General features: G+C 31.9%; 2 pseudogenes across 2 annotated transcripts; one reads left to right on the top strand and one right to left on the bottom strand.

The window, feature by feature from the left end:
- The first annotated feature begins 3,812 nt into the window (after positions 1 to 3,812).
- On the top strand, positions 3,813 to 5,827 carry LOC143588147 (UDP-glycosyltransferase 79A2-like; annotated as a pseudogene). The gene is made up of 2 exons (XR_013145040.1): positions 3,813 to 4,337; positions 4,911 to 5,827. The product of XR_013145040.1 is annotated as a UDP-glycosyltransferase 79A2-like (transcript).
- Positions 5,828 to 14,020: 8,193 nt separating this feature from the next.
- On the bottom strand, positions 14,021 to 15,812 carry LOC143588150 (transcription factor MYB58-like; annotated as a pseudogene). Its single transcript, XR_013145042.1, has 3 exons — positions 15,674 to 15,812; positions 15,390 to 15,519; positions 14,021 to 14,982 (listed from the first exon to the last, which is right to left on the bottom strand). The product of XR_013145042.1 is annotated as a transcription factor MYB58-like (transcript).
- Positions 15,813 to 24,104: the final 8,292 nt, after the last annotated feature.

Here is a 24,104-nt window from a genome sequence, read left to right as displayed (position 1 = left end):
ATTTTCTAATTATTTTTATTAAAATAAATACTTTACTTATCAAAATTAATTATTTTCACATAGACCCACTCATTACTTACCAAAATAATTAATATTTCCTTGCATATTCAGTAGCCTAATTGCTGCTCTAATGTAAACAAGTGTGTTATTCGATTATCAGTGATGTATAAACCGTAAGTCAAGTTTTTGATATTTTAGTGTAACTAATTTTTTTTTTTTACCTTGTGCATATTTCAATTCTCAAAATTTTCTATGTTTTTACATATTTCATGTGTGAATATCGTTGCTCATATGTAATATATAAGTTTTTATTTGTATTTTCTTGCTATGTATTTTGAGTTCTTTGATTTTGAATTATTAAGGATAAAAGGGAGAGTTCTTTAATAATAAGGATATGTGTTTATCAAACTTTTTGGTGTATGTATTGATTTTGAATAATCACCGGGATATAATTATGTTATATTGTCTGTTTCATAAATTGTGTTTGATTTCAAATACCTTTACAAAGAAAACCAAAAAAATCCATTAATCGAACCGTATCCGTAACAAAAACTCGAAAGTACCAATTCGGATTGAAATTTTGGTTTTCGGTTCGGTTTATTAATCGACCACGAATTGAAAATCCTCACCTAAGGATATTCATAATTTATTTTTAGCCTTTTTACCATGATACATAGATTTATCATTAAAAATATTCTAACTTTTCAAATCTTATTAGGTAAACATATGCATATGAAGGTAATTATTGAATTACATGAAATATTCTTACCTTTGGAAATATAATTATTGAATTACATGAAATACTATTTAACTTGAGATGAGATAATGCATGCACTTTTTCTTATGTAGTTTGAATTTCTTTAGTTTGTTTGGTGTAGGGGTAAACTGATACGTTAAAAATTAGAGATTTAGTTGCCGGTCGAATTTTAATTTCGGATGTATTTTGACAACGCGTTTTAGCTACATAACATGCACATATACGATGTATTTTAGCACTTTTCATATATTAAGTGAAAATGGTCAACTGTTGACTTAATATTATATAAGATTGTTTTATACTCTCTAAAGTTTAAGACCATATAACAACACGTTTTTTCTAATTATGATATATGATCTCTAGTTACGGTCAATAATTTTTAATGACTTTTAACGATGTAAAAGTATAAAATTGGCTCGGAATTTGATACTGCAATTTTTTATTTATTAAGTGCTACTCTAATTACAAAACAAAATTTAAGGAATTAAAAATATTTTTCATAACGTTTCCTTAAATTCGTGATATTATACAATTTGGCATATGTTATTTCAAATTTGAATAGTAGTTACTATTGTTATTTCCATTAACTAATGAAATGGAATAATTTGAGGTAGAAAAAATTGAAATTAAATCAATTAATTATCCATCTTTTATCTTTAGTAGTTATAGTTATCAACTTTCAAGCGATAAATTTTTTCTTTATGATAACTCGATATTAACCATAAAGAATTAAAAAAAATAATTATAACTTATATCAAGAAATATTATATTGATAGTCGGGTTTTTTTATATAATTGGTTTGACACCTTCGAACAAAAAGTTTCTTTCAAATTTCAATAAAGACAATTTCTATTAGCAACATGTTTTGCAATGATGATTAATAAGAATCAATGCAATCAAAAACCATAGTAGGTTTACTTTGAGTCAATTAGTTTTTACGCATGATCAAATGGACATAAAATTGTCTAGGGTAAAAACTGGAGGCCGGTTCAAACTATTAAATTTTAAAAAGAACAATAAGGTTACCAATAGAACTTCAAAGGTTTTATAAAATGAGGCATTCAGGAAGCAATAAATTATATATTGATGTTACTTTTATAAATTAAATTTTAAGTTGTACGGGCTTTTTATTCGCAATTAGTTGTAAATTTGTCATAATCACAAACTTGTGAATTCTAAATTTATGTTACTAATGCAATATGCATTGATACGGTTTGGTATGACACTGATATTTTTCCGAATTTAATGCCTTCAAAACCAGTATTGTACTATACCAAGTATTTTAGGTATTGATACTTACATATGGGTACTTTCAGTACCAATATTGAGCTCATCCATATTGATATGTCATATATATTTGTTAGACATCTTCTTTTTTATTAAACCCCGAGTAGCATGATAGTTCAACTTATGTAATAGTAATAAATAATCAAGTTCTTTATGTTACATGACATCTAATTGTATCATATTCGTATCACTTGATAAGTTTTTTGTTCAATCATTAAAACCATTTTCTTTATTTAAAAAAATTGGAGATCATGCTTTTAATTCTGTTATGCTTCTTAGAAATGTGGACAAAAAATTTGGTATATGCAATGAAACAAGACTACATGTAAAAAACCTTTTTAATCATGTTATCGAAACTAAAGTCATTTATGAAGGTGGTAAACTTTCAAACAACACTACATGTAACATGAGTTTTTAATCGTGTTGTGGTCAGCTGTATGCTGTAGTACCCAAAGTTAAGACAGAGACAAATCTGAAATACTATTTTTTTATAAAAGTGGTAAACTATTAAATAAGACAACAAATGTTATATATAATTATATAAAAAAACTTTAAAAGATTTATGATAACTTCATCATGTAATTCTTTTTTATCTTTTGCAATTTGTAATTTATTTAACTTCATAAATTTATCATTATTATCATTCACTAAAATAATTTAAATAAATTATTATTTATTCAACCCATGTATCACACGGGAACTAACCTAGTTATAACTATAGATAAATATATCGCTCTCACAAAGTCATTTTTAAGATCTTTTCTTGAGGTTTTAAGTAAGTTACTTCATCCATTCAACAATCTACTTATTTGGTCTGTTGGTTAGTGTGACTTTTTGAAAGTACTGGAAGTGTATTCTCTCTGCCCATATTCGAGACCCCTACCGGCATATTTACTTCATTTCATTTTTCTTCAATTGTCACCAAACTTTCTGTTTATTTTTCTTCATGTGTCACCAAATTAAGTTCTTTTATTTTCTTATTTTTACTTTTTTTTTCTTTTGTGTGTTTTAAATGATTTTGTTTTTGGTTTTGGTTTAAATATGTTTTTTTTGTATTTATGTTATCTTGATGAAATCATTTTTAGGTTTAGTTTGGTACCGTAACGAACCTAAATTAAAAAAAAAAATATTTTGTTGTATTTGGGTTTCACGATTTTTTTTGTTTAGTTCCGGTGCAGTATTTTGATACCACCAGATTCGTGCCAATTAGCCACGATAACACGCATGTTTCTTTGGGTACGTTAATTTGTTATATTTGGGTGTTGACGAACTTATTTTTTTGGTTTAGTTCTAGTGTCATAACCCTACACTGACCAAATTTGCATCAACACACAGTAGCACTGCATATGTTTTACTAACCAACTACTAGTGGTTTTAAATAGTGTTTTTTATTTTAAGTTATATCAAATAGTATTCCATAGGTTTACATTTTTAGGTTTATTATTGTTGTCATTACAAAGGTAACTGATAATGAATTCGCGTCGCCGCACCGATAAAAGGCGACGGGTTAATACCTACTTACTATTAATTAATACCATCAGATTAAGATTCTAACTCAATACACATAATAATAACATACTAGTTGTACACATAAGATTGACGTGTAAAGAGGACCAGACTCCAATTGACCAAGACCTCACTATCTTACATGCAGATCATCCTCCCAAATGACACCTGCCTTTCTTTCATGTACACGTGTCGAAAAATATGACACTAGTTCACCACTCTTATATATTTCAACCTTTGTATACACAAAACATAAACAACAAAATGACTTCAAATGAAACAGATAAGGAGCTCCACTTAGTGATGTTTCCTTTCTTTGCATTTGGTCACATTAGTCCTTTTGTGCAGTTAACCAACAAGTTATCATCCTATCCAGGCATCAAGATTTCTTTCTTGGCTGCTTCAGCCACCGTCCGCCGTGTCGAAACCATGCTCAGCAACCCAACCACCAAAGTCATCCCTCTAACGCTACCGCATGTCGACGGTCTCCCCGAAGGCATCGAAAACACCAAAGACACCTCACCCGCCACTGTTGAACTACTTAAAGTTGCATTAGACCGAACGCAACCCCAGATCAAAAGTTTACTCGCTAATCTCAAATCCGATTTCGTGTTCTTCGACTTTGCGCAATGGTGGCTGCCGGAAATAGCGTCTGAGCTCGGCATAAAAACCATCGAGTTCTCTGTTTTTATGGCGAGTACCTGCGCGTTTGTGACCCGTTGGCTCAACCACGGCAGGCTACCAACTGTAGAGGAAATGAAGGAACCTGCTCGAAATATCTCTAAACGTATGGCTTATGAAAACTTTTTATAACTTTTCAATAAGTTACAATAACATCAAAAGCAATTCCAAACGCTTATTCATTTTCAAAAGGCTAAAGTCATAAAGCCTCACCCATTATGCGACACGTGGCGTCAGTCAGAGTTATGGTTCCCTATAAAAATAGGGTGCAGTCATATAGCCTTCATAATGCCTCAAACTCCATTATTTATAATTTCTTTTTGCCTTCCAACCGCGTTACATAAAAACGCCGAAAAAAGTAAGCCATAATACTGGGGGCGGTGTGCCCCGCCGTTTTATCCCATAACGCCACAAAATTTCATGGACTACGGATGGTCTAATAATTTATAAATCGATGAAAATAAACAATTATAAATCGATGAAAATAAACAATCTGAAACACCCCCTAAATATGCGACATAAGAACAACAATACCAAAAATCATAGTTATCCTTTAATTAATAATGATAATATCATAATGTTTATTTAACTTTATTATTTTACTATTCCTATCATCCAGTTAACTTTATTCATGTACAATTTCTGTTAACTGTTGTATAATAATTTATTAATTTTTCAGCTCTAGAACTGCCAAGAACCCTAAGTTTGAAGACTTTTGAAGCTCAACATCTAATGTACATCTTCAAAAGCTTCCATGGCACACTAAGCGTATTTGATCGCTTCACGAAATGCTTCAACGGATGCAACGCTGTGCTCATCAAGACATGCGGAGAAATGGAAGGACCGTACATCGATTACTTTTGCTACCAAGTAAAGAAACCGGTTCTTCTGATCGGTCCGGTGGTTCCCGAGCCAAATTCCGACGAACTAGATGAAATATGGGCCAGCTGGTTGAGCCAGTTCCCAACCAAATCGGTGATATACTGCTCTTTTGGAAGTGAGACTTTTCTAAGCGACGACCAGATTAGAGAACTAGCTTTAGGGTTGGAACTCACCGGACTTCCTTTCTTCCTAGTGTTGAACTTTCCAACGAACCTTGACAACGCTGAAGAACACTACCCGAAGGGTTTCGGGATAGAGTGAAGGGTAAAGGGGTTGTCCACCCAGGGTGGGTGCAACAACGACACATACTTGCGCATGAAAGTGTGGGATGCTATGTGTCTCATGCCGGTTTTAGCTCAGTGATTGAAGGTCTGGTTAATGACTGTCAGCTGGTGTTGTTGCCATTGAAGGGTGACCAGGTGTTTAACTCTAAAGTGATTGCTTTGGATTGGAAGGCTGGAGTGGAAGTAAACAGGAGAGATGAAGATGGGTATTTTGGGAAAGATGATATCTTCAAAGCTGTGAAAAGTGTTATGATGGAGACTGAAAAAGAACCAGCAAAATCCATAAGAGAAAATCACAAGAAATGGAAAGAGTTCTTTCAGAATAATGTGGTACATGATAAGTATATTGCAGATTTTGTTGACAATCTGAAGGTTCTTTGAGAACATGGTTAGATCTTTCTTTATCTTAAGATATGTAAAAATCGTTAAGATATTTATCATATTTTTATAGAAAATAATAGGGGCAAGTTGTCTGATCCCACACCGCTTGCAGACGGTCATTCAAACAAACAACATAAAGTCGTTTTAAGAGAATTCTCAATTCATTTTCTAAAATAATGTGGGTGAGATTTGTAAATTACATGGTATGTTCTAAACAATCCATTGGATGAATTTATTGATCCATTTGGTAAATTTATTCATCGATAAATTGACTTGCATATTTTTAATGACAACAAAACAATATACTTCATACCTTCCACATAGCACTTCTTTGATGATCAAAACATTCCTAATAAATACACGTAATTAATAGTTATTTATAATTAATACAATTATTTATCCAATAACTAGTAGGCTGACTTGCCGTGATGAGATGTAAATTTTTTGTCAGTTTAAAATAAAACAGCAGCCTTAAATTGGTTTATCAAACTAGTCACATTAATTTTAGATAACACAATAAAGAGAAGAAATATATCCGAGGAGCAGTGTGACGACCATCCGAGTCTAAAAGTGCATTATGGATTTTGTAACGTCATCTGAACATAACATTTGACCATTAGACATAATTTCATGTGAAGTTAACTCAAGAAAATGTTAACAGTTGGTGGTCAAAGAAAGAGATTATACAAAAAATACCTCGAGGATCAAGCTCCACAATATAAGGTTGCTCGTTTAGTTCACTAAAGATGCATTTTACGTGTTGACAGTAATTACTAAATACGAATCCATATTTACCGTAGTACTTTAACTCAAATCTAATGGAAACTTGTTATGATTGCTCCTAATCAATTCAAAATAGAGTATCTAAGAGCATTCCTAATGGGTTTTTTATATCCATCTTCATTTCTAAAATTTGGAAAAAAAACATCTAAATAATCACTTCAACCCATTTTCTACCTCCAAACTCCATCTTTAAATTTTAGTGAAATGATATAAGAAACCTCCAAATTTAGAGTGCTGTCATAATACTCCATTTCCAACTACGTACCATTCTATAAATATATATTAGAAATCAATTTATATTGAAAATGATAATAAGATAAAATAGTTAGGAGTTAAGATTATAAATGAAAGAAAGAGAGAAAAAATTATAGAGATGGTAATGGAGAATGGGTTAGGGAAGGTTATTAGAAAATGATGTATAAATTAAAGAAATTATATTTTTTGGTTAATTTTTAAAGATGGAGATAGAGAACCCATTAAGAATGCTCTAACTAAAAGTACCATTGAAGTAAATCAACTTAACGTTAAGTTAAGCATAGACATATACCTAAAATTGACTTGTATGTGTATGGGGGTTTCCATCAGCTGGGTTTGGAGTTAAAATCTTCACCAGGCATAATTAGACAAATTAGCTTTTTCGCTCTGCTTCATTAATGCATGAACACAGAGAAGAAACTCCAAAAAGTAAACGATTTAACAAAAAAAAAGGTAAAAATAAAGATTTAGGCTTCATACCAAGAAGACGAAGTCTGGAACTGGTGACGAAAGATAATGATCAGCCCAATAGCTTTACCAACGATCGATGAAACAGATAGACCTACAATCATAGACAATATTGTACACATCAAGCAGTGGCGAAGCTTGGGCTTAGTCACAGGGGTGACCGAAGTCACGAACTCAAAAAATTTCGGGTCGACGATTTGGTTCGTGTCGGTGATTCGGGTCGGGTCGGATCAAACAATCATCATCATCATCATCATCATCAAACTCAGTATATCCCAGCAATAGCAAAGCTATGATAGGGTTGGATCAAACAATATAACAACTATGTATCTAATTTTTCTTCATTTATTCAAACAATTGTTCTTATAATAAAAACACAAAATAATTTTTTAACTAATAAATACTTAAAATATTCATGATAACGTGAGAGGAAGAGTGAGTAGGGATAAGCAAATTCAGTATTGGTACCGTCTATACCGAATAGGTACCAAAGTTTTGATTTTCGGTACCGGTATATCTCAAATTTTACCTTCAATACAGGTACTGAACCGAATATTTTGGTATCGGTATCGGTATGGTATGGTACCGATCTCATCCCTATGGGTGAATACCTAGAAGAAGAATTGCAAAGACCTAAAATATTTATAAGAACAAATCTTTTACTATTCGACTATTATTTTGTAACTTTTGTTTATAAATAATGCGAGATTTTAGAAAAAATAACCAAACGACGGGGTATTATATTTATAAAAAAAAAATCAGTGATGACCGGTAGCATTTTGGAAAAAATACATCAGAGGTGACCACGCTTAATACCTATAAAAATTTTCAAGGAAAATCGCGAAATTTACCCTACCAACGGAGAAAACGGCAGTGGCTGGGGCCACCCCCGGTCCCCATTGAGCTTCGCCCCTAACGTCAAGCAACCTAATCAAAATCAAATAAACCACAGGAAACAATGAAGCGAACAAATTAGGGAAATTTACCTCCGGCGAACACACAACAATAACCAAAACCGGAACGATGAATTAACATTATACTAAATCAATAATGACTCAGAACGAAGGACAAGTGTTTTGAATAAATAACGATGCGTGTAATGAGCGGGCCACAAACAAAAAGCCTAACACGTGAAGAAGAATAAGGATCGAACATGGGCAAAGGTTTATAATGATGAAAATAGGAAGAGAATAAGGGAATGTACAAAAGCATAAGCATGTTGTACAACTGTAGAAGCCCACCGTCCTCAGAAATTGTAGTTATGTAAATTAGGTTACATATAATATTTGTAATTTTCTTAAAATAAAAATATTTGCAATTGGAGATTACATGTTGATCCAGACTTTGGATAATCATTGTGACTTTGTGAATCTAGGCAGTGGTGGTGAAAACTGATCTGTGTCGGTTTATGATTTTAAACCTGGTAATTGATTTCATGCAAGTTTTTTTCAACATGAAAGTAGTTACCACGTGTTCAATGTGTAGGTCGTCTTTATGATCTAACAACTTTACTCGGATCAATCCGTGTTGTTAGCTAACGAAAATCATTAACAACACTTGGATCACGGATCTTAGTCTGAAAAATAAAAAGAAAGAAAAGAGAGAAAGTTAGAGAGGTTTTTGAAGTAGGTGTTTTACTCCCAAGGGTCGTTGACTAGAATATACTTCATATCTAGGTCATTACATGGGCCCAAGTGGGCTTGCCCATTGGGCTTTTACCGAACAAAATAAACGTACTGAGGTACGTAATAGACCGACTAATAGCAAATATAAAAACATACACAGTCCTAATACTAATATATAATATTAGCCTTACACAATATTTTACTTTTTTATTTTTATTTTTTTTTGGGTAAAACAAGGTGTTTTGAATGGAAACATGCACTCATGGAGATAACAATGCCACATTAGTTAGTTTTTTCATAATTACAACTATATGTGGTTTATAAAATAATATAAATAAATACTGATTTTTGTTTAATTAAAAAACGAAATTTATTCAAATACCTTATCCACAAATCCTACATGACACTTCTTTAAAGGTTCCCCAAACGCTGAATCACGCCTTCTGCAATAGCATCACTTATTTTAGGGGGCATTTCTTTAATCTCCCCCTTTGGTGATATACAGTCCACTTCAACTTCAAGCAGAAGCAGCATGGGAAATAAAGTGTAAATAAAGATAAAATCTTTATTATAGGAAAATATCCAATACAATAATAGCTTATCATACAATAGGTACGTAAATCCCTTTTTTCACTAAATCGATCCATGAAATCACATCATAACATCTCGGAATTGTCAATACATATCCAATTAATCATTGGTTCACCGAAAAAAAACAGTTTTGGAACGTTAATCGATCAATTTTTACTTTTTTTTCACGAAAACCGTTTTGAGCGTTTTAGCTTTTGGCTGAGCGTTTTAGGTTTTTAGTTGAACGTTTTAGTATTGTTGCCTTTGCTTTTTGCCTTTGAGCGTCTCACGTACCAATCGTACGTTAAGGCATTATTGTATAGTATCTCGACCCCTTTATTATAAATCTAATAAAGTTGAATATAAACATAAATAAATCCTACTTCTCTATAGGATGTACGTTCAACAAATCTAATTTCGAATATTCAAAATATTTTAATAGAATAGCAAATTTGATATTCGATTCGAGTTTGTAATTTCAGTTCAAGGAAAAATAACTTATTTTAATTCTAATGAACTGATGACACAAGAATTTTCAGTGTTTTGCTATACAAACTAAGCTACTATTCTTTATGTCGCATCCTCGTTCATATTACTAAAAAACGTGGGTCTATATCAATTGAACGGTTGTTACAAAGAAACTAATACAAACTTGAATTTGTTAACTATAAATTCAAGTTTATAAAAAAATAGACCATCCACAATCGCAACATCCAAAATATTCTAAGTGGTAAAATCTAATTACATATTCATAGCAATTGAGAAAAACATTATTAATTAATAGTCATAATGATGAACTTCCATCTTTTTAGTCATTAGAACTTAAATGACTTCTATAATTTTTATAAATATGTGTGTATATATAATAAAAATTAAATTTATTATTTGAATTTGAATCAAAAAAATCATAAATTTGTATTCAATTTGAAATTTAGTTACTGAAATCAAATTGAATTGAACGGAATTTGAACCTTGAATTCAAATCGATTTGAATAGAATTTTCAGTTTTTTGAGTCTAATTTGATCAATGTACTTGCTCTATTGGCCATTGGCTTAATTGACATATTACATGTTAAAAGTATAAAACATTGCTCAAATTATGTAACTAAATTAAGAGGGCAATTAACAAATAATGTGTTACAACCTACAAGCTACATCTCAAAGATGTTTTTAACCTAATTCTCTGAACTTAAGCCACAAGTTCCATTTTTTTGGTCATTTATCAATATACAAAAGCAAAATTAAAGAACATAGGTGTTCGGAAACCAAACGAATATACTCGAAGAAAAGTTGAAGATCCTGAGGAGATGAATGAGTAAAAAAAACTGAAGAAGCCGACAGATTGTGGCAATGGTGTGTTTATGATTAGGGTTTCTGATAGCTTTCAGCTGTCACACTTAAACCTAACAGCGAAATATGCCGGGGCGTGATTAAATTTGTATAATAGCTCAGGCACTAAAATTATATAAGTGTTAATATATAATTTATTCCATTCATATTAAATTACAACAATGCCATTTAGCAAAGAAATAAAATAAACCAAAACTATTACATCAATCTTAATTCACTAAAGTATCTTTTATTTTATCTTAAGGTCCAATCTAAATTCTCCACTTCGATTCATCTGAGATAACAACCTGCTATATGCATAAAAATAATTTGTCAACAACACATATAGAGTGAATAACCACAATTTGATATCCTTGTAATAATAAAATAAACAATTTCTTACGACATGTGGATCACAACAAGTATAACAACATAATTAAAACTTGTCATTTCCCCTTGACACTAGATTGGGTCAAGTTACTCCAACTATTAGACGAACAACATAAATAAAGTTTGACATTTCTCCTTCACACGGTGGGTCAAGTTACTCTGACGGCGTATTATCATTATATGAGAATGATGAAGAGATACCAACAAACCAAAGAGCAGTAAACACATGGTCATTTAGCATTTAATAACGAATCGTTTAATTACGCAATCACGCAAATAATGGAATTGTACTTGAGTATTTAGTATAATGACAAATTGAGTCTTCTCGAGTACGCATAAAGCCACCAAAACAAAATAAGTAAAAAGGTGATCTGATTACTCATCTTGATTCGTGAATGAAAAGATCGGGTCTTTGGTTAAGCTTAGTGAGTCCTGACAAGTAATCCTAAAATCCAAGTAATTTAAGACTTCTTTAGAATGTGTTTGTTAAATAAAGGTCAAAGACACATATATGTGTTAAAATAACACAACTAGAGGTTGAAAAGAAACAAAAAAAAACGAAACCAATTTTGGATAGATTTCTATCACCGATTGCATAAATGTTTAAAATTATTAATAACTTCTCAAAAAATTATAAAAATCTCCATTCAACTAAATTAATGTATAAGGAGCAACTTTGCTTTATTAAGTTTTCCCAGATTCGGACCCAAGATAGACTAAAATAGTCGATCTTCACAGAGGGTATAAATATGCGTACTAATTTTAAAATAGAGAATATCATTAACTTTATTGAGTACGGTTCTAAAGACTATTATTTTTATTTTTATTCTTTTGTATGGCGTCACAATCATTATTTTAAAATTAGTGCGCAGATTTGTACTCTATGTGAAGATCAACTATTTTAGCCTATCTTGAGTCCGAATCTGGAAAAACTTTCTAAAGCAAAGTTGTTCCTTACTTTTTAATTTAGTTTACTAGAGATTTTTATAATTTTTGAGAAGTTATTTATATTTTGAAACATTTATGCAATCGATGACAGAAATCTGCAGTCCAAAACTGATTTCGTTTTTCTTGATTCTTTTTTAGTTTCTAGTTGTGTTATTTTAATACATGTATGTTTCTTTGACCTTTATTTATCCAACACATCCTAAAGAAGACTTAATTACTTGGATTTAGGATTACTTGTTAGGACTCATCCAAACTTAACCAAAGACCTAATCTTTTCATTCACCAATAAAGGTGAGTAATCACACTCCTTTCTTTTGCTATCTTACATTTTAGGTGCTTTATACGTACACGACTTTATTATTTACTTATTATACAAGTATATAGTCAAACACAATTTCACTATTTTCGTAGTTGTGATATTGCTCGATTAGTTGATAATTGCTAAATGACTATGTATTTACAGTTTTTATGGTTGGTTAGTATCTTATCATCCTCTTCATTCTCATAGTATGATCATATGCCGTCTGAGTAAACATATTCGAATCTAGTGGCATGTTGAAAAGGCACTTTTATTTATGTTATGTTAGTTGATGTAATGCACATTAACGCAAGGATTTGTCATTTTTATTATCATATATATATCTTAAATTGTTATTACATGCTCAACATTATGTTGACAAAATATATCAATTTTTACGCATTTCACAGGTAGTTATTTGGGATGATGTGAAGTTTTGAAGACTTAGTTTGGATCTTATGTTTTAATAAAAACAAAGAACAATTTGTTAGTTTGAGTTTGATGTAATGTTTTGAATTATTTTGTTTTGTGAAAGTCTTGTGTACGATGATTTAAATGAATAAATTAGAAATTGAGCACTTATTATTTTTACTGTCTTGAGCTATGATACAAATTTGTCACGCCCGACATGTTTCTCCATAAATTAGTGTGTGACATTAGACACTAAACATGTTACAAAGCGGGAATCACAAACCCTAAACTTACAGTTTTTAAATCTTAATTAGATCCCAAATACGAGAAGTAGACCAAAATACAAGGGCCGTTTGTGTGATTAACGCTAAACTTAAGGTAAAATAGATAAGCATGACGCAAAAATATTCATAAACTAATTATTCAGTTCTTTTACTTTCGTGGCCTTAAACCCTTAATTAGCATTTGAAAAGTATATGTTGCTATCGGACAAAACTTTATTCTGGTGTATATTTATGGTAACCAAACATTATGTCCGATATCACAAAAAAAGATGGATAAGTTAAAATAAACATTATAATAGATCGAATAATAACGACACATTAGACTCTATGTATATTTCCAGTTTCAGGTTCAATCGATCTTTTACGATTTAACTGGAACATCACAATTTATATGATCACGTGATATTGGTTAATAATAATTGAAGTAGTTTTAGAAAGGAAAAAAAGGAAAAAAAGATAACATTTTGTAAACCAACTTACCCAAGTATATGCGTTTGCTGTTGGTTTTATTGAGAGTGAGCTAAAATATCGAATAACTTAACCCTACGTGAAGTTATCAATTTATAGCTGACAAACTAACATGGTTATGGTTATGTACGTGTATAAGTAATCGAATTAGCCCATCATATTGACAAAAAAAAACTAATATTTATATTTTACCTTTTTTTGAATGGCAATCCACCAAACAAACATTAAAACTAACCCATCTTTGTTTTATAAATGACGTTATATATGTCAAAAAAAAGTTTTTGTTATTATTATTATTTTACTTTTTTTATAAATAATATATTAGTTATCACTTACAAATTAAAAAAAAATATAAATATTATATTTGACTCAATATATAACCAGATTTATTACTTGAAATTAGTTTAAACACGTTCACCGTATCGTTTATAACCAAACCGATCGCTTATAAAAATATAAAACCAAAACACACATATATGATACGTGTGTTCAATTCTAGTCCATAACCATGCTTATTACTGTCTTATAAATATAATTTTTTTTGTATTACTTTATATTTTACTTATACAAAGTTTCAACTTTCATTTTTAAATAAAAAGTCTGGCCCCTTCCTACCCACTAGAATTTGATCAAGTCATAAGTATGTAGCTCCCTTGACTAGTACAGCAATGGTGGACTTAGCTATGGCTATGGCTAGCTAGATGTCCTATCACAACAAGGTTGCCAATTCTAACATGAACATCTAATTATTTTCAAGCCATACCTAACTACTAAAACCCAAAATTCATAGGTGAAGTAGGCCACAATGGAGATAATTGATCACTTATTTTGCACCATATGGCTCGCTCCTCGCCCATGGTTTTATTTTGATCATTTTGGTCATCGGGTAGACTAGTTGGACCCTCTGATCCAAGCTCCTTCTCTAACAATCTAACCCAATTTTCAACTTCCAACATTTCATCATCGGTTGCTAGTTGTGGCTCCAACATGTCCCATAACTGATCAACCTCATACTCTAATGGTGTTTCAAGATTAATGTTCTTGATTTCTTCGTCATGATTTAGAGGTTTGTCTTGACATGAGTTGGAGGATTTGAAGGATATGGTTGAAGATGGGGTTGATGGTTGATCATTTATATCTTCAACCATATTGCACCTGCGGCTTCTGTCGATTCTGTCACTTTCGGATTCAATGTTTTTTCTTGATTTGTGAGCTCGTTTGAGACGTTGGAAGCAAATGATGATGAGGGTGTTAGAATTTTGGTGGCATCATTATTGCTATTCATGAGGAGTGATCTTTTCTTCAAATGAGTATTCCATACATTCTTGATCTCGTTGTCCGTTCTTCCTGGAAGTGAGAAGCAATTTTCGACCACCTGCGCCCATGCACCCATCAACTTGTTAAAAAAACTATGATAGGAACTTATAGTAGATAGTTTAGGATTTAGTTAACTACTTTTAGGCGTTTTCTAAAATTATTGCACATATAGTTGGTTCACTACCTCTAATCTCTATAACCCAACCCATGCGAGTTCTTACAATGGTTTTAAGATTTGTTGGTGTCAAGTTAGCATGGGTGGCAAGTGAGAACTTGTCGAGTTCGCTCGCATGGATAGCGAACTAGCTAGAATTACAAGAATTAAAGAAAATGAAAAAGAAAAAATTAACCGTCTAGATATATATACTTATTTGGATGATCATAAATGTTTCCAAGAAAAATCACCATAATAACATGTTAGTATATATTATAATTAAGTAACTAAAACATGAGATGGCTAATTACTTGTTTCCAAAGGTGGCGTGAAGATGAATAATTGAATGTTCTTCTTCTAGAGTGAAATTGCCTCTCTTGACGTCAGGTCTTAGGTAATTTATCCATCTTAAACGGCAGCTTTTACTACATCTTAGCAAACCTGCAAATCAAAATCAACCCAGCCAACACTTTAATCAACTAAACAACTTAATTATTCGATCATTACATATTGATGCATGCATATATGTATAGTATTAGTTAACTTGTTAAACTTAAATTAACATATAGATCATAATAATAGTGAAGGTAACAACCTGCTTGTTTAGGGAGAGAACGCCAGTTAGGGTGGCCGTGTTTCTGGATGAACGAAACGAGTCGGACGTCCTCTGCGGGACTCCATTGCCCTTTCTTCACCTTAGTTTTGTCACAGCATGGTGAACGGCCTCCTCCCATCTTTATAATTGACTTTTTAACTATTTATAGCATGTATGAATTATGATTGACCCTAGTTCTTGTGCACGCTCTCTTGTTTCTTCTTCGACTCTTATCTATATATATATATGCATATATATAGTCTATGCAATTATTCTGATATATGCTTACGACAGATTTTCTGGATTAAGTTATAGCTAACTTTGAGGGCCACCTTTGTTTTATTTTCTCTTTTTTTATACTTTTTTTTTAACTTTATATATTAGCCCAACAGCCCACCCCACCCCCATATGATGTTACAAAATACAAATATTATTTTAAAGTGGTTTGAATATTAAAATTACATTAAATCTTGAATGTAGTATTTAGTATTTGAAGTTGTTATTTAAGGTGAACTTTTTGTGATAATGGGTATGCTAATCGGATAATATTATGCTATTGAAATGAAGTAAAAACAAACTTAAATTATGCTATTTAAACACTATTACTTTGTACTCTATATTGGCAGAGTTTTACATAATTACATAAAACAACTCACTAATTACCATAATTTTGGTTTTAGCCTTAGCAATTAAATACCTATAGTCACTTCTCTTTATTTATAAAAACAAATTGCATAATTAAAATATAAGGAAATCAGTCTTGCTCCAAAGACATCATGATGAAGTCATGAAAGTGCACCAAGTCCTTAACTTGATTAATTAGGTTACCCTCCCACTTTAATTCCATTTTAGTTCTTTTATCCTTTTAACTTTAACTTTTTATATAACTACTTTTTTATATTTGCATTCATTATTTACTACAAGACTTGAATATTCATCATTTCTGGAAAACCGGTTCGGGTTCATTTCTGGAAAACAGTCAGGTTTCAGGTTAACCCGATTAGTGGGGATATTTAACTTTAAATACATCGATGAAAAGATGAAATAAACACTATCAAGGCAATATTCTAAGCAATATAGAGAAGTTAATTATTCTGTTTGTTCATGAACCGTTTGGCGGAAAGTTCATTATGTTGTGTTCATTTAAATAAACGAACGAACATGAACACATTTTTCACTCGTTCATCTATGTTTGTAAATGTTTATTTATGATCGTTCATTTAAGTTTGTTTACATTCATTCATGTTCATTACATATTCATAGAAAATTATTATATATTATTTGCATTTAGAAAATATATGTCACACCCTCATCTCAGGCCTAGGCGTGTGATCAATAGTTGGTACCATGTTTGTAATTAAATCAGAGTAGTGGTTAATGCGGAAGACTTAATAAAACATAAGGATCTTTCTTATAAATATTTATATTACAAAAAAAGACGAGACAAAAGTGTCGTTTAATATTTACTTGTTTTATAAGTTTACAAAACATTATATTTTAATATTTAAACAAAATTATCCGAGCCATCGGATTCTTGAGCTCTTCGTATTTCAAGCTCTAATCTTGGTTACCTGCAAAATGTTAATAAAATACGTCAGCAACGAATGCTAGTGAATATGCTGACGCTAAAAATATTTTCTTTACTTAACTACCCCTCGAGACCACGTAAGCCTCGGCCCATCTTGGCTTAGGAATAATCAAGTTAAACAATCATTATAAACTCGAGTCTCTACACTAGGTCACCTCAGCAAAACACCGCAGCGTTTCGACGTACTTAGGTACTATAAATATACACAAGGTCATTCTCACTTGAACATACTTTGGTTCGGCCCATCGTGGCTGGAGGTCGTGACCAGGCGTGGTGCGATGTGCCCACCGCATACCACATATGTAAGGATCCAGACAAACGTATACCACAGCCTGAGGGCTAGGCTTTTACTCTTATTTACAATGTTTTTAGAGACATGTAGCCTCATGTAAAGTTTTACACATAACACGTTTTGAAAACAAGTTTGTAAAAGTGGGCGTATTCACCTTTTTAAAATGGGATCGGCTTCCAACACCGTCCTTGAGTCTCTCTTGCTATCTCGCACCTATAGTACGAGTATAACCTTTTTTAGTTGGATACATGATCCGGCTTAAGACCTTTAGTCTTATAAACTCTACCTCGATGAACCTTTAGTTCGTAAATCTCTTTTACTTTATAACCTTTAGTTTTAACAGTAACTTATAAACCTTTAGTTTATTTATAAATTCCTACGTTTCTTCTCCTTTAAGAAACGTATTTCTTTCTTCATTATTTAAATATACTCATTACACTCAAATAATATTTATAACAAAGAATACTTATATATATATATATATATATTTCTTTTTCTTTCTATCTTTTCTTTGTTATATGCATTTCCTTTATTTTCGAGGTATTGTGTATAATTTCGACTTGGGTATTAAGCCTTTATAATATTTTATTATTATTTTGGTCGGGCATTATGCCTACCCTTGCTTGGTTTAGAAATACCCTCGACACTTGGGCAGCACTTCGACGCCGCTTGATCTTTTCCACTCTTACTTGATCAACACTTCACTTCGGCACGCAAACCGAGACACTCTTCTACGTCGATACGCTTTACGAGATATCTTTTCGGGACATCACTCCAATACCATCTTCTTACTTAACATTATCGGGAGGTGGCACGATTATCGAGGTATAGCACGAATTACGAGAAATCGGGTACGCAAAACGAGGTAGATTGATGGCACGTATATCGAGGTAGTGAGAGAAGTTAGAGAGAGAGTAGTATGTGTAAATTTGGTGTGAGTTGGAATGAATCCCGTGCCCCTCCTATTTATAGCCAGATTTGGACCCCATCGCGGTACACGATGGGTCCCTTGGCAAGCCCATCGCGTACCGCAATATAGGCTTGCTGAGTCAATGCGTAGACTTGCCACGTGGCGCACGTGGCAGGCACCGCGCCACGTGGCGGAACGTGGCGACACGTGACAGACGTGTTGCCACGTGGTGACACGTGGCGGCAGACGTTGCCACCGTGTGCCACGTGGCACACGTGTCACAATCTGTTAGACACCCCATTGCGGTACGCGATGGGTGTCTCTCTTGACCTTTCGCGTAGCGCGAAGGGTCAAGAAATCAGATTTTTCATTTAAACCCCTGGAGTTTGGAAATTGGCAGAATTGGTCCCTTGACTTTGGAAATTGACATTTTTTGCCCGAAATTTACGTGATGTTACAATATATCACCCTAATATGTTTTATATTTGTTTGTTTTGTTTATTTAATGCGTTCATTTATGTTAGTTTATGTATGTTTGTGTTCGTTAATGTATGCATATATGTTTCTTCATGTTCGTTTGTCTTTGTTTAATTATGTTCGTGAACTGTTCGTTTAGATTTTAAATGAACGAGCATAAACGAACATGAACATGTTTAGTTTTTAACTAACGAACATGAACACAAATATTTGTTCGATCAAGTGTTCGTGTTCGTTAAAAGTTAAATGAACGAACACGTCTTTGTTGATATCCGTTCGGTTCATTTACAGACATATATATGTAATTATAAGATAATTACTTGTAAAAATATTGAAAATTGAGTGGAATGAGAAATTTTGCACCCCAAGTTACAAACACAAAAAAAACTTAAAATTATAAAGTTGCATTGTTAACCCGATTAACCCGACTAATCCGACTCGGCTAACCCGAATAACCCGAACCCGACTAACCCGAAACTTAATAGGGTCGTGTTGCAGGTTAGATATTTTTTAAGGAAAACACGACTAACCCAACCCGATTAACCCGAAACCCGATCAAGTTTACCCGATGAATACCCCTAGTAGCCACCACCATCTCCTCGTTTTATCCTTCTTGACCAAGTTCAAATGAGAGAAATTAATGTGAGTCCTAGAGAGAAAGCTTGGTTCTTGCTCAACATCCTGACTTTCTTGCTTGTTATCAAGAGGAAACACCCGTGTGGAGATTTCAACTCAATTATCGATGGAAATGTTCCATAAATGTGATTATATAAAATATAATTATACTTGCATAATAGTAAAATCATTTGTGCTTCCGTCTAATCAAGTTTGATTTATCAAGCCATTTGAGCTTGTTTATTAAACCATATTTAATTTAGGTCGTGCTTGTGTTTATTTACTAAACGAGCTTTATTAATTAACTTTTTAGCTTGATTTAGTATTTTTGACAAGCCGATCTTAAATTATATATTTGTGGACAACATTTTTGACCACTTGCACATTTATCATAGACCGGAAATAGAACTTCTTTGACTTTTCTCCTAGTGCTTTTAATATTTGATGGTATTGTAACGACACATTCATCTTTATTTCAAACAACATACAGGAGCCCGATTCGAGAATACGTCAAGATAAAGAAGGGTACCGGTTAAATTTTTAAATAACTCAATTTAGCTCGAGCTAATATGTTCAAGATAGCCCGCTAGGGTTACATTATCAAGCCTAATACGATATGAATGTAGGTTGTTTGATACAATAGAAGATCATAGGGGCTACTAAATAAGTTATAAACCATGCCCAAGCTCACCCTTTTGTTTCTTATTTTATTTCGTTTTTCTAAATATTGATCAAGAGTTTGATATAATGTATTTTAGATTTATATAAGTATTGTAAATTTGTTATTTGACACTTGGATCACAGACGTGGTAATTGCATAGAGTGAGAGTAACTTGTAGTTGTATTGACAGAGTTGGTTGGACTAGCAATCGGTTATTGAACGCTACGATTGTATCCCGTGGTACAACGTGACATATCTTGTGTTACAGCATGACCTCAAACTTCATTAAACATTTAGTTAGATAATTTATCTAAGTGGCAAGTGTTTTAGAAAAAAAAATAATAAGAAAAAAAAGAAAGAAAGATAGATAGAAAGAAAAATTAACAATATAAACAATGTATAATTTGGAAAATGGCGTTAACGTTAAATTCATGTGTGAATGATGAAACTAAATATCAAAGTATAATTTGGCCAATCAATATATAAAAATTATAGCAGCTATAGATTCAACGTCATGTAAGAATCAGTTGACAAATCAAAAAGAATTGGTACTCGTCGTGCGTTAAGTGGTGTTTGAAAGTGGCTAAATAAAATAATCAAGGAACGCCATTTCTTAAGGTGACTTGCCCGGCGCGTATTGTTTGGCTGTTATATAACTTATATGTAGCGAATGCAGTTGGCGTATATGTGTGTTGCGGTAGCAAGCCAACGTGGATTCGGTCAGTATTGGGTTACGTAACCGAAACTAAGCAAGTAATTAATTCTTCAACACCTAAATACATTTAACATATTAAAAAACACGTGTTCAGGCGGCAAGCCGACGTTAATTTGGTATAATTGTGGCACTCATATAGCTTTCGATATGAAAAATAACATATTTAGAATAGCGTTTATTTGATCGATAAAGCACGGACGTCGCGACAATGAATCGAAGCGAATTCGATGAGTATCGAATAGATTCGTTACGATATATAAATAAACCTGAATAACAATTTCAACAAATTAACATATAAGAAAAAAAAAACAAGAAATATATTCAAAGAATGAAGGTGTCCATGTAAAAAAAAAATTTATCTTCAAATTTTGCTTTAGATATTTGTTGAACCTACATACTTTCATTCATCTACTTTCCCACACTTTAATAAAGTTATAAACAATCAACATACCAAGAGATCATAATTTTTCACGTGTTAAAATGATTTAAATAAAAATAAAACAAAATTAACAAAATATTATAAAAAATCATGAAATCAAACCTCTTAATTATACTAATTAGATAATATATATACAGGTACTTTAATTTCCAATATTATTGAAAGGGTTTTCTTGATAAATATATAGGTTTTTGGAGCTCGGAGCCTCCGTGGAAAGAAAAACAGTCTCTTTGTTTAGGGTTGCAAATGAACCGAGCGAATATAAATAAAGCCTTATTAATGTTCGTTCGTTAAGAAGTAATGTGTTCACGAACGGCTTATGAGCACTTACCAAACGAGACTTTATGTTCTCGTTCGTTCATTAAGGAGTTGAACGTGTTTACGAACTCAAACACCACAAATAAAATTGACGAAGTCTAGAGATTGAGGTCGTTATATTCATCATTATGAATAATTAGAAGGAAAGAGGAACAATGCAAAAATAATATGAAAATTTGGTCATATTTTATGTTATGGGTTAATAAATTAAAGACTATAAAATGTTTAGATAAAATAAATAAATGTACAAAAACTTTCTTGAGCAACCTATACAAATGAACATGAACAACGCTCATGAGCACGTTACTGAACGTTCATGGAACACAATTGAACGGACGAGGTCTCTACTTATCTTTGTTCGTTTAACTAATCAAATGAGATTTCTTGTTCATGTCCGTTCATTTATTAGACGCACAAACATAAACGAATTTCCTACTGAATGGTTCACGAGTTGTCCACTGAACGTTTGGTTCATTTACAGCTTTATCTCTATTCTTTAGTTTATGATAGATGCAAGGTTAACCTACATCTTATCCTCTCCAAACCCTACTAGTGATATTGTTACCCTACTAGTGATGTTGTTGGTGGAATTTATTACTAGGTATGGTTGGTGGTGATGGTGGTTTTCTTGAAAAATCAGTAAACTTTCAATGAAAACGATTTAGTCAATTTGCTTTTTTATTGGATCGATTAGGGTTTGCTTGTAGTTTTTTTTTTTTTGAACGACCAACAATAAATTTGTATTCATCGCCAAAACGCGGAATAGCAAGAAGCTAACCGACCCAATACAAAAAAGCACCACCAAATCCACCAAAACAAAACATCAAAACCAAAAGATTACATTTACACATTAACATTAAAAGAACACCATCTTTCCTATGCTTGTAGTTTGTTTAATGGGTCAAATTTGAGGAGTTTGTGCTTTCTGAAAGTAGATTATTTTTAATAAATTATATTATTAATTATGAATTGCTGAATGAAGTTTGTTTTTCCAAATTTTTTGCTTACGATGGACAAATATTATTATCTTTAGTCATGCTGAAATTCATAGATAAAAACTTTGTCTAATTCAATTCTACGTAATAACAAATTCTTATCTCACTAACTTGGTCATCAAATGTTATTGCTACAAGTCACTTATAATAAATATCACGTGCTTTTACCAAGTAAGTGATCGCATGAGTTTATTTTCTTTTAAGATTTTGCTTCTATATAACTTTTCAGTAGATAGATAGGTGTTTTATCTTATAGCTAGGTGCTTTATCTTTTACCAAAGAGCAATCCGCAATTGCATGCCCTAACGGTATAGTCGTATAGATGTTATCCCCGGTCAAAACGACAAGGGTTCGGGCCTCACTTGAGTCATGATTTGATGGTATTTGATAATTTTAGCTGTTAAAAAAGGTGTTTTATCTTTTCACAAAAGCTGAGCCTAATTTTATTATATAAACTGATAATTTGTTACTTGATTAAAAAAAGGGTTGCGTGTAATAATAAAAATAAATTAAGTTATAATAGTTTAAAATTCATCAAAATAAATGAAAGATTTGACTGCTTAATTATTAATAAATTACATACCTTTTCCACAGATAACCTGAAAAAGTCGCACACCATATATAATGGTCATCCAAAGTCTGGGTTAGGGGAACCAACACCTTGAAACCCTTTTACCATGGTGGCACCTACCTTTTGACGTTTTCTATTAACGTTTTTTTTTTAATTATTTCAGCCACCACTTACTAACCATGGACTTGAATGACTTGGATGTTCAACTACTATATCACTGCCCCTTTCACCAACATACTATATAATTCATTCACATACTTTATATACAAGAGAAAATGATTTTCTAGTTTGTTTATATCTATCATAATATATTTTAAGAGGATGAGATTGTTTTGTTTTTTTACATTAATTTTCAAAAGTTTAATTGAGTAAAATTTTTTTAATGAACTTAACTACCTTAATTATCTTTTACACACACATACTAATTGTGTTATTATTATTAAAAAAAGTAACTGAATAATATTGATACCTAGTTTTTATTCCCCGTATTACGTAGATTGTTTTACATTATTCGTCTATAATATTTATATATTTTTGGGATTTTAATTTTATATATTATACAAAAGTTAATAACATACTTAGGGTGTTTTTGAGATTCCTTATTCAAGTCCAAAAGGACTTCTTGTAAAATGACTTATCAAATATAACTTTTCAAAAAGGAATTTTCAAGAAAAGTGTTTGGATTAACTTATAAACAATAAGTCAATATGTGATAAATTAGTGTTAAATTGATAGTGGTAGGTTAAATTGATGGTGATAGGGATAGCTACAAAGGTTAAATTGATGATGGTCGGGATGTAGTTGAGAACCGTAGATGTTAAATTGGTGTTAAATTGATGATGGTAGTGAT

The sequence above is a fragment of the Bidens hawaiensis genome, unplaced genomic scaffold, assembly GCF_021521415.1.
Source record: "Bidens hawaiensis isolate Kalapana, Puna unplaced genomic scaffold, B.hawaiensis_p1.1 tig00036041_1, whole genome shotgun sequence".
In the NCBI taxonomy this organism is placed as follows: domain Eukaryota; kingdom Viridiplantae; phylum Streptophyta; class Magnoliopsida; order Asterales; family Asteraceae; genus Bidens; species Bidens hawaiensis.
This window is presented reverse-complemented; position numbering and strand designations above follow the sequence as displayed.